Genomic DNA, 10,814 nt, shown 5'->3' on the forward strand with positions numbered 1-10,814 from the left:
TCACAACCCAAGATACTCACACACCCCTATACACATGAAAACTCATAAAAACCTAAAAAGGTATTCTTTCATCAAAATATCATCTTTCTAAAAAAAAGCCCTTTGAAACCCTGTATCCTAAATTAATTATCAATTTCTGAAAAATCTCAACATATTTCAAAAGTTCTTTTAAACTTCAAAGGAAAATAATTAACCATAAATAACCACAATTTAATCTAACTCATCATACACACAAACAAGAAGGCAAGAAAGGAAACAAGAATATTAGCTCCCATCTACTTCTTACCCTTCACTTTTTCCTTCTTCCCCTTTGAAACTCAACCTTTAAAGTCTTTTCCTTCTTTCTATACTTGCCAATTTATAAGGTAAATACAATGTTTTATTCTCACTTATTAATATCTAACAATAATATATAACAATATAAAAAGGATATCTCATACCATCTAACAATATATAAGGATATCTCATAATTTCTAACAATATATATTATATAACAATATCCAATAATATCTCATAATATAAAACAATATATAAGGTTATCTCATAATATTTAACAATATCTAAAAATATCTCGTGATATCTAATATATAACAATATCTAAGAATATCTCATAATACATAACAATATTTAATAATATATTTTAATGGAATAATTTATTTACCAAATCTTATCTTTTAGAAAGTCTTTTAAATAAAATAAATAATAAAAAGCCTTGAATAAAATAAATACATGTGTCATACAAAAAATGTGTCTCGAGTTTGGATAAAATGTTGATTATGTGAATTATTATGAAAAATTATAGTATATCCTTTAATCTTTTCCTTCTTTGTATTTCATTTACTTTTATCGATGACACCAAGTTTAGTCTTCAAAAGGTTGAGCACTTATGTGCGATTGGAGAAAAAGATGATATGGCAAAAATACAAGTATAACTTATACTCAATGGTGTGACTCTCCCTAAGCCACCAACATTTTTACGAGAATACTACCTCTACTAGAGGGATCATAGGAGATGTATATAAAATTCATATAATATCAACTTTGGACCATTATTCCCATAGCTGACATTGTTGACTGTCCTTTTAGAAGCAATTCTAGTAAGTGTACTGAGTGTGTAGTAGTATCAAACAAGTGTTGTATCCACATGGATTTGTTAAGATCATCTTAATGAAGCTCCATGGTGGAATTTGATGGTTGATTAAAGTTTCCTTGCAGCAAAATGGATGAAGCATCGAAGGTTGGAGATGTAGTGGCAGCGGAAGTGGTTTGGTGAAGGTTCCTTAGAAGTTAGGCCAACTTAGGGATGAGGGCTAGAGTAGACATCTAGGAGAATGCTCTAGCAATTTGGACTCTCAAAAATGCAATTCATAGAGTGATTTCAACATGTATTTGCATTAACAATTCAAGAGTAACCTTACAAAAAGTGTGGAGTCTCTCATTTATAGTAGAGAACGTCTCCTAAAATGAAAACCAAATGCAAGACTAAATGAAATGCAAATGCAAGATGGCCATGTGAAGCACATGTGTCTAGATCTAGATATAGATCTAAGATCCACAAAAAGTGGATCACATGTCATGTGGCATGTCACACTTTCCTCATTTAACACATGTGCTAAATGTGCAACTCATGGCTAAGGCTAGATGCAAACTTGGTCTAGACTTTTGTAATTGGACTTGAACCCAATTGCAAAAGCTAGATCAATTATGAACCAAGACTACTTCTATTAATTTTACAATTTATTTTTAAAGCATGGCCTAAACAATGGGCCCAACAATCAAGTCTAATCTTATGTCTTGACATGTCTCTTGTTATTGGGCCTTTGATTGGACTTGAGCATTGAGGTGTGATAAGTGCCAAAATTCAGTAAAGATTCATAACAAACTCTGGCACTTATGCTTTAAATTTGTGTTCATTTCATATTGATTCTCCCTAAACCTAAGTTCCAATCACATGCTTCCAAGTTTTGATTTAAAGAAATCATTTGATCCTATTTTGTGTCTTTTTCAGGAAAGATTAAAGAGAACTCAAGAAGAGTGAAGGAGAAAGCAAGAAACAGAGAAAATAGGGAAGGAATGTTGTCAACGTCGCTCAAAACCAAAGCATTCTCGCCTAAGCTAAAGCCACTGCCGCCATTCTCGCTTAAGCGACGCAGACTCTCGCTTAAGCGAGAGTTCGTGCAGTGGAGACCCTCTCTTGCCGCGATTCTCGCCCAGGCGAGCTCAGATGCTGCCAATCTCGCCTCAGCGAGATCCTTTCTTCAGCTTGAAGTACTCTTGCTCGCCTAAGCGAGATGTTGGCTTCAGCACATCTCGCCCAAGCAAGAGGCTTTCTTTGTGATGAAGAATGTTGTCTCGCTCAAGCGAGACTTAGGTAGCTTGAGCGAGACTTCGTGGGTATATATTCTCAGTGCATCAGAAAGCGAAGTAGCTGGGAATTTTTGGAGAAGAACGCGTCCGTGCTGCAGAGCTGCTACCAGGAGCATCAGAGTTTCTCATTTTCTTCTTCTTCTTTTTAGCTCATAGGATTTTGTTGGCTACCATGAGTGGCTAATCTTCTTCTTTGGGATTGAATGTAATCTACTCGAACTTGGATGTAATCTGGTGATATTTATATATAGCATTTCTGTTTTACTCAGTATTGGTATTATTGTTCTGCTCTTAATGCTTACTTCTATTTGATCAATAGATGTTTTGATTTTTATTTTTAGATCTGACTGGAAAGTATTTCTGAAAATCTGATTTGAACAATGATACTTGATATACTGTGATGCTAGGAATAGATCTCAACATATCATTTGCTTTTAACACTCAACCGTAATGCTTGATAGTTTGTTGAATATGTGAGGAATCAATATTCAGGGAACTAATCTTATGAATTTTATACGCGAGGGATCGGTATAAATGATTTTGAGTGTGCATCAATATTGGTATTTTCAGAGGTTATATATTATATTCATCCAGATTACAGACAAGGGAGATAGATGAAATTCAATCCCAGTTTCTTTTACTGTATTTTTCTAAACTTTTATGCTTTTACTGTATTAATTTTATGCAATAGTTAATGTCAAATCAAATTAAAATCTTTGTATATATATGCTGATCGAGATAATTAATTATTTTAACTGAATCTGTTCCTCGTGGGTTCGACACTCTTACTTCAAATCATTATACTACAGTTGACTTTTGGTACGCTTGCCAAGAGATTCAACAAGTATTTTTGACGTCGTTGCCGGGGAACGGTGTTCTTTTGAAATTTTTAGTTATCTCATCCAGCTTTGTGTATATTTTTTTTTTCTCTTTATTAGATAGCTTATTAAATTTTCCCTTTGTATTAATCCTTGCTTGAGCTGTTTGATTTATGCTCTTAAGAGGTCAGGTTCCTGAAGATCGATTAGCATTTGACCCGAAGATGGAAAAGACAGCTAGGAGGAATAGAGGCAAAAGCAAAAGGAAGCAAGGAAAGACAAGGGAAGAATCTTCCAATACTTCCATCACACCTCAATCAGAAAACATGGAGAATCAAAGACCAGCTCCAGCTAGGAAGACACTTGGAGACTATGCTATGCAACAAGGGCTGAGATATTTTTCTAGCATGGCAATACCATCCACCACCAAAACTTTGGAAATGAAGCCAGCTTTCCTCAGCTTGATCAGTTCGCATCAATTCACTGGAATGGATAATGAAGATCCATATACTCACCTCTCTACATTCTATGAATTGATATGAACCATGGGCTTTCAAGAAGGAGATCTTGAGCATGTATACATGCGGTTGTTTCCTTTTTCTTTGGCAGGTAAAGCAAAGGAATGGCTTAAGTCACATCCAAATCAGAGTTTGAATAGCTGGAAGGATGTTAAGGAGAAATTTTTGAACAGATTCTTTCCACCATCTCGCTACATCAAAGCCAAAGCTGATATTTCAACGTTTAGGCAAGGACCAGATGAGCCATTCTGTGAAGCTTGGGAGCGGTTCAATTCCTTATTGAGGAAATGCCCAAATCACGGATGATGGACGTCCTTGGAGTAGAAGAGGGAGGAAATCCATGGAGAATGTTGAGGAGAAGATGAAGTGTAGCGGAATTTGGAGAATTAGAGAAAGGTTGCTCTCGGAAATGGAGAATTTGGTGAAGATGAAGAGTAGAAGTGGAGCTATGGTATGGAAGGTGGCTAGAGGAGATGAAGGAGAAGGTTAGCCATGTGTGCTCTCAAATTAATAGAAGTGTGGAGTGATCTCAAATACTAGCATCTATTAGCAATTCAAGAGTAACCATTACAATATTTGAGTGGCTCTATTTATAGGCACATGGCCGGCCAAATGAAAAGAAAATGCAACAAAGATGAAATGTAAATGTAGCTTGGAGAAGAAGCTTGATTATAGACCATGTGATGTAGTAGATGAGTCTAGATGGTGCCAAGTGGCATATCACACTCTCCTTGCCCAAGTCACACGCACCATGCTTCCATCACATGCTCCTTGCTTAGTTCATGCTTTGCTTGCATCCAAAAGGAGAGCCACTCTAGTAACTCTCGGCCAATGGTAGCACATTGGGCTCGGCCCAAATGATCCCAACAAGTGTTCTAGCTTTTATTGAAAGCAAAGCCTAAACAATGGCCCAATTTAAATCTAGACTACTTCCTTCATGCATCATCTCATATTTTAGAGATCTCTTTAGCCCATGTAAATAATGTAAAAAGCCCATGATTGACTTGATCATCTTGTGAGAGGCCCATGTGAATCTTTCTCATCATGCTTCTAGTGATTGGGCCTTGATATGGGCTTGGGCTTGTTGATGCACTTGAGCTTGGGCTTGTTGGGGTCACAACAACGGATTTGAGGATATTGCTCAGTTGAACATATTCTGTAATGGTCTGAGGCCTGACACCAAGATGATATTAGATGCAGCAGCAGGTGGAACAATGATGAGTGTAGATGCGGAGCAAGCAATAAGAATCATTGAGGCATTAGCATCCACAGATCATCAAGCTCAGCATAATAGGCAAACTGTTCAGAGGAAGGGAGTGCTAGATCTTAGTACTACAGATGCGATCTTAGCTCAGAATAAGATTCTAACTCAACAGATTGAAGCACTAACGAAGCAGATGTTTAAATTACCAGAGCAGTTGCAAGTTGTGCAATCTTCTCCTAGTCAACAACCCATGAGATGTGACTTCTGTGGAGGAGATCATCCAAATGGTCATTGTTCTTATCAGAGTAGCTCACAAGGAGAAGTTCAATATGTGAGCAACCAAGGAAGACCAGGAAATTTCTCCAACAATAACAACTTTTCACAAGGGTGGAGAAACAATCCAAATCAGAATTTTGGATGGAAGCAAGATGCTGGTCCTTCAAACAAACAACCTCCTTATCAACAACAGCAACAACATTATCCTTCGGTGCATGACAGAACATCTAAACTGGAGGATACTTTAGAAAAGTTTATGCAAGCTTCTTTGACTAATCAGAAAAATACAGAAGCTTCAATCAGAAATCTCGAAACACAGGTTGGACAGTTGGCGAAACAATTATCAGATCAGCAGACAGGTCAATTTCCAGCCAACAGACAGACTAATCCCAAGGAGCATTGTAAATCTATTACCACCCGAAGTGGTAAAGTTGTGGGAAGAGGGATTGGAGACAACCTGGGTGTAGAGGAGGAGGTGTTGGAGGAAGAAGAGAGAGAAAATGAAAAAAATGAGTGTGAGGAGAGGAAAAACAAAATAAAAGAGAGTTTGTAAATAAAAGAGCAGAAAAGGAAGAAAAAAATAAAAGTGAGGAGAAAAAGAGGGAGAAGGGTGAGAAACAGGTGCCTCAGTTGAAGAGCCTACCATACCCTCAAAATCCCTCCAAAAAAGACAAGGAAAGGCAGTTTGCAAGATTCATGGACATTTTCAAGCGACTGCAGATTAACATCCCTTTTGTGGAAGCTATGGAGTAGATGCCGACATATGCAAAATTCATGAAAGAGCTCTTAACAAAAAAGAGAAGATTCTCTGAAGAGACAGTGGAGCTTGAAGCAGGGTGTGGTGCTATAATTCAGAAATCATTACCTCAGAAATCCAAAGACCCTTGGAGCTTCACTATTCCAGTTACAATCGGGACATTACCAGTGGGAAAAGCATTGCTTGATCTGGATGCCAGTATAAATTTGATGCCTTTGTCTATGCTACGGAGAATAGGAGATCTGGAAGTGAGGCCTACACGGATGACATTATAGCTAGCTGACAGATCCATGAAGTATCCCTATGGTGTGGCAGAGGATGTCTTGGTTAAGGTTGACAAATTCATGTTCCCAGTTGATTTTGTAGTAATGGATATTGAGGAAGACACCGAAGTTCCTCTAATACTGGGAAGACCTTTCATGAAGACGACCAAGGTCATTATTGACGTTGATGATGGCAAATTGAAGGTTATGGTGCAAGATGATGAAGTCAATTTTAATGTATTTGAAGCAATGCAACACCCGAAGGACAAGCAACAATGCTTCAGGATGGATGTGATAGATGAACTTTTTCTATCATCCAGGAAGCTTTTAGCAAAGGCAAGCCCATTGGAAAAAGCTTTGATTGGTGCTTGTGACGATCTGGAGGAAGATGAAGAAAAGGAAGTTGATGAATACATGACACATCTAAATTCAGCAAAAGAAATTGCATCAAATGATATACAACTTGAGAAATTGCAACAAGAAAATAGAACTGAAAGTCAGAAGCTGAAGCTAAAGATATTACCTCCTCATTTAAAATATGTTTTTCTTGCAGATGGAGGTAACAAACCAGTGGTGATCAGTAGTGCTTTAACGGCTTCTGAAGAGGAAAAGCTGATTTCAGTTCTTAAAGCCAATGAGGGTGCAATAGGTTGGACTTTATCTGATCTTAAAGGAATTAGTCCATCTTACTGTATGCACAAAATTCATATGGAGCAAGACTACAAGCCTGTAGCACAGCCTCAACGGCGATTGAATCCAACCATGAAAGAGGTGGTCAAGAAAGAAGTAATGAAGTTACTTGAAGTAGGTATGATCTATCCAATCTCCGACAGTGCCTGGGTCAACCCGGTCCAAGTAGTTCCAAAAAAAGGAGGTATGACTGTTATTTGTAATGATAAAAATGAATTAATTCCTACTAGAACAGTCACAGGTTGGAGAATGTGTATAGATTATAGAAAATTAAATCAGGCCACTAGGAAAGATCATTTTCCTTTACCTTTCATGGATCAAATGCTAGAAAGGTTTGCAGGGCAAGCATTCTATTGCTTTCTGGATGGATATTCTGGTTATAATCAAATTGTAGTGGATCCAGAAGACCAAGAAAAAACTGCTTTTACTTGTCCCTTTGGTGTGTTTGCTTACAGAAAAATGCCGTTTGGATTGTGTAACGCACCAGCAACCTTTCAACGATGCATGCTTGCAATTTTCTCTGATTTGGTGGAAAAATGCATAGAAGTCTTTATGGATGACTTCTCTGTATTTTGGGCTTCATTTGATCAATGCCTGGAAAACTTAAACATCGTACTGAAGCGGTGTGTTGATACCAATCTGGTTTTGAATTGGGAAAAGTGCCATTTTATGGTAACTGAAGGTGTGGTGCTGGGCCACAAAATCTCTGCTAAAGGTATTGAAGTTGATAAAGCTAAAGTGGAGATCATTGAAAAGCTGCCACCACCCAAAAATGTGAAGGGTATCAGGAGTTTTCTAGGCCACGCTGGGTTCTACAGACGATTCATCAAAGATTTCTCCAGAATTGCCAAACCACTCAGTAATCTGCTTAACAAGGATACACCTTTTAATTTTGATGTTGAATGTTTGCATGCATTTGAATTGTTAAAACAGAAATTGGTTTCAGCTCCTGTGATAATTGCTCCTGATTGGAATTTAGGTTTTGAGTTAATGTGTGATGCAAGTGACTATGCCATAGGAGCAGTTTTAGGACAGAGAAAATCCAAAGTTTTCCATGCTATACACTATGCTAGCAAAGTCCTTAATGAAGCTCAAATTAATTATGCAACAACTGAAAAGGAATTGCTAGCTATAGTTTATGCATTGGAAAAATTTAGAGCATATTTGATTGGTTCATCTGTCACTGTATATACTGATCATGCTGCAATTAAATATTTGTTAACCAAATCTGATTCAAAACCAAGACTAATTAGATGGATCTTATTGTTGCAGGAATTTGATTTGGTGATCAAGGACAAGAAGGGAAGTGAAAACTTTGTAGCTGATCATTTGTCTAGATTGGTGAATACTGAGGTGACCAACACTCAATCAGAGGTGCAGGAGGAGTTTCCTAATGAAAAATTGATGATGGTGCAAGAAAGGCCATGGTTTGCTGACATGGCCAATTTCAAAGCTGCAGGGGTTATACCTGAAGATCTTAATTGGCACCAGAAGAGGAAATTCCTGAGAGATGCACACCAATATGTGTGGGATGATCCTAATTTGTTCAAAATTGGAGTTGATCAACTGTTGAGAAGGTGTGTATCCAATGACGAGGCAAAGAGCATTCTGTGGCACTGTCATAGTTCCCCATATGGAGGGCATTTTAATGGAGAGAGGACAGCTGCAAAAGTCCTCCAATTTGGATTTTATTGACCCACCTTATTCAAAGACGCACACAAATATGTGCAACACTGCAATAGCTATCAGAGAATAGGGGGAATCTCAAAAAGACATGAAATGCCACTGAATATCATTTTAGAGGTTGAGGCTTTTGATTGTTGGGGAATCGACTTTGTGGGACCACTGCCATCTTCTTTCTCAAATGAATACATTTTGGTGGCAGTTGATTATGTGACAAAGTGGGTTGAAGCAGTAGCAACTCCTAAGGCCGATGCCAAAACTGTAATCAAATTTCTCAAGCGGAACATCTTTTGCAGGTTTGGTACTCCAAGAGTGTTGATTAGTGATGGTGGTTCACACTTTTGCAATGTTCAACTTCAGAAATGTTTGGAACATTATGGAGTGCGGCATAAAATTGCATCACCATATCATCCACAGACCAATGGACAAGCGGAGGTGTCAAACAGGGAAATCAAGCATATTCTAGAGAAGACAGTGGCATCTTCAAGAAAAGATTGGTCAATGAAGTTGGATGACGCACTTTGGGCCTACAGAACTGCTTATAAGTCTCCCACAGGTTTATCCCCATTCCAGCTGGTATATGGTAAGTCATGTCACTTACCGGTTGAATTGGAACACAAGGCACTCTGGGCCTTGAAATTTTTGAATTTTGATCCAAAAGCAGCAGCATAGAAGAGAAAATTACAGCTGCAAGAATTGGAGGAAATGAGACTCAACGCCTATGAGTCCTCTAAGCTCTACAAGGAAAAGATGAAGGCTTATCATGATAAGAAAATTCTCAAAAGAGAATTTTATCCTGGCCAATCAGTACTATTGTTCAACTCTAGGTTGAGATTATTCCCTGGAAAGCTAAAATCAAAGTGGTCAGGACCATTTCTTGTCAAAAATGTGAGACCTTATGGAGCCATTGAACTAGAGGATCCCGAATCTAAAAGGAGCTGGGTTGTAAACGGGCAAAGGTTGAAGCCCTATCTTGGTGGTGAGATTGATAGGCTCGCCACAATCATTCAACTTGATGAACCTTAAATGAAACAGGCGTCAGGCTCGTGACGTTAAACAAGCGCTTCTTGGGAGGCAACCCAATATTTTAATTATGTTTTTGCACTTCAATTTCATCTTTTGTGTGATTAAATGTGTTTGTGTATGTAATTATGTGTTTGTGTTTATAGCTCTATGTTTGTGTGTAAAAAGGTGAATTTTAGCATTCAATCATCTCAATAAGGCAAACCATGCAATTTTGGTTGTTTTCAAACAAAACTGGTATTTTAAGCATGGGAATGAGTTTTGGTGCCAGAATTGAGATTATAAAATGCTAAAAATTGCCTTGTTTTGGCCAAATTGTGAAATTTGAGTTTAAAAGCTTGATTTTGAGTTTGTTGATGTGAAACCTTTTGGAATGATAAAGAATTGATTGAAGTATGGTTTGGTGTGTGTTTATGAGTTAATTGGACTGAAAAGATCATGAAATGGCTGAGTGAAAGTGAACCAAAAATTGAAAAGTGGCAAAATCAGTGTGTGTGAAAACTGCATGAAAATCTTGCCCAAGCTAAACATGTCTCGCCTGGGCGAGATATGCAGAACCTGAGCCAACCAAGTTTGCTGATATACTCGCTTAAGCGAGTAGTGTCTCGCCTGGGCGAGAATGCCCTGCACCAAGGGTGTTTTGGGCGACACAGTCTCGCCTGCGCGAGAGCTTTTTAATTTTCCTCTCACACTCATCTCGCTTAAGCGAGAATGAGTCGCTTAAGCGAGAATACGCGTTTAAGTGAGGAACAGTGGCAGAGCTCACTATTTTTTTCTTTCCTCTAAACCCTCGCTCACATTCTCCCCTCCTCAGTTTTGAGCGCGCCATAACTCAGTTTGTTCTCTGCATTTTAACTCAAAATTTTCTTCCTCCTTTTGCTAATTTCACTTCAAGGTAAGTTCTTCTTCCTCATTTTCTTGATTTCCATCAAGCATAGTCATGTTTTTATGCTCTTGCAAACCCTAGGTAGTACATAATCTGTTTTGATGCGTTTTGTGTTTATACTGTGGGTTTTAGTGTGAATTAGTGTTGAAATTGAATAATGTGGGTTATCTATGGATGAATTGATTCAAAAATTTTCACAGTTTGAAAATGCACTTCATGTGTTTGATGAAATGTCATGCTGAAATTGTTCTTGTTTGTGCTTGGTTGACTAGTGAATGGATTCTAGAAACTGCTACTGCATTGTAATTGACTAACTTGACAAGATTTTG

At 37.9% G+C, this 10,814-nt stretch overlaps 1 non-coding gene and 1 pseudogene across 1 annotated transcript; one reads left to right on the forward strand and one right to left on the reverse strand.

The window, feature by feature from the left end:
* Positions 1 to 3,358: 3,358 nt before the first annotated feature.
* Positions 3,359 to 9,602, forward strand: LOC146884211 (uncharacterized; annotated as a pseudogene).
* Positions 3,904 to 4,007, reverse strand: LOC114195716 (small nucleolar RNA R71). Its single transcript, XR_003606549.1, has one exon. It is a non-coding gene; the product is annotated as a small nucleolar RNA R71 (small nucleolar RNA).
* Positions 9,603 to 10,814: the final 1,212 nt, after the last annotated feature.

Source organism: Vigna unguiculata, chromosome 8 (assembly GCF_037176805.1).
Source record: "Vigna unguiculata cultivar grain cowpea cultivar isolate G323 ecotype 2 chromosome 8, ASM3717680v1, whole genome shotgun sequence".
NCBI classification, from domain to species: domain Eukaryota; kingdom Viridiplantae; phylum Streptophyta; class Magnoliopsida; order Fabales; family Fabaceae; genus Vigna; species Vigna unguiculata.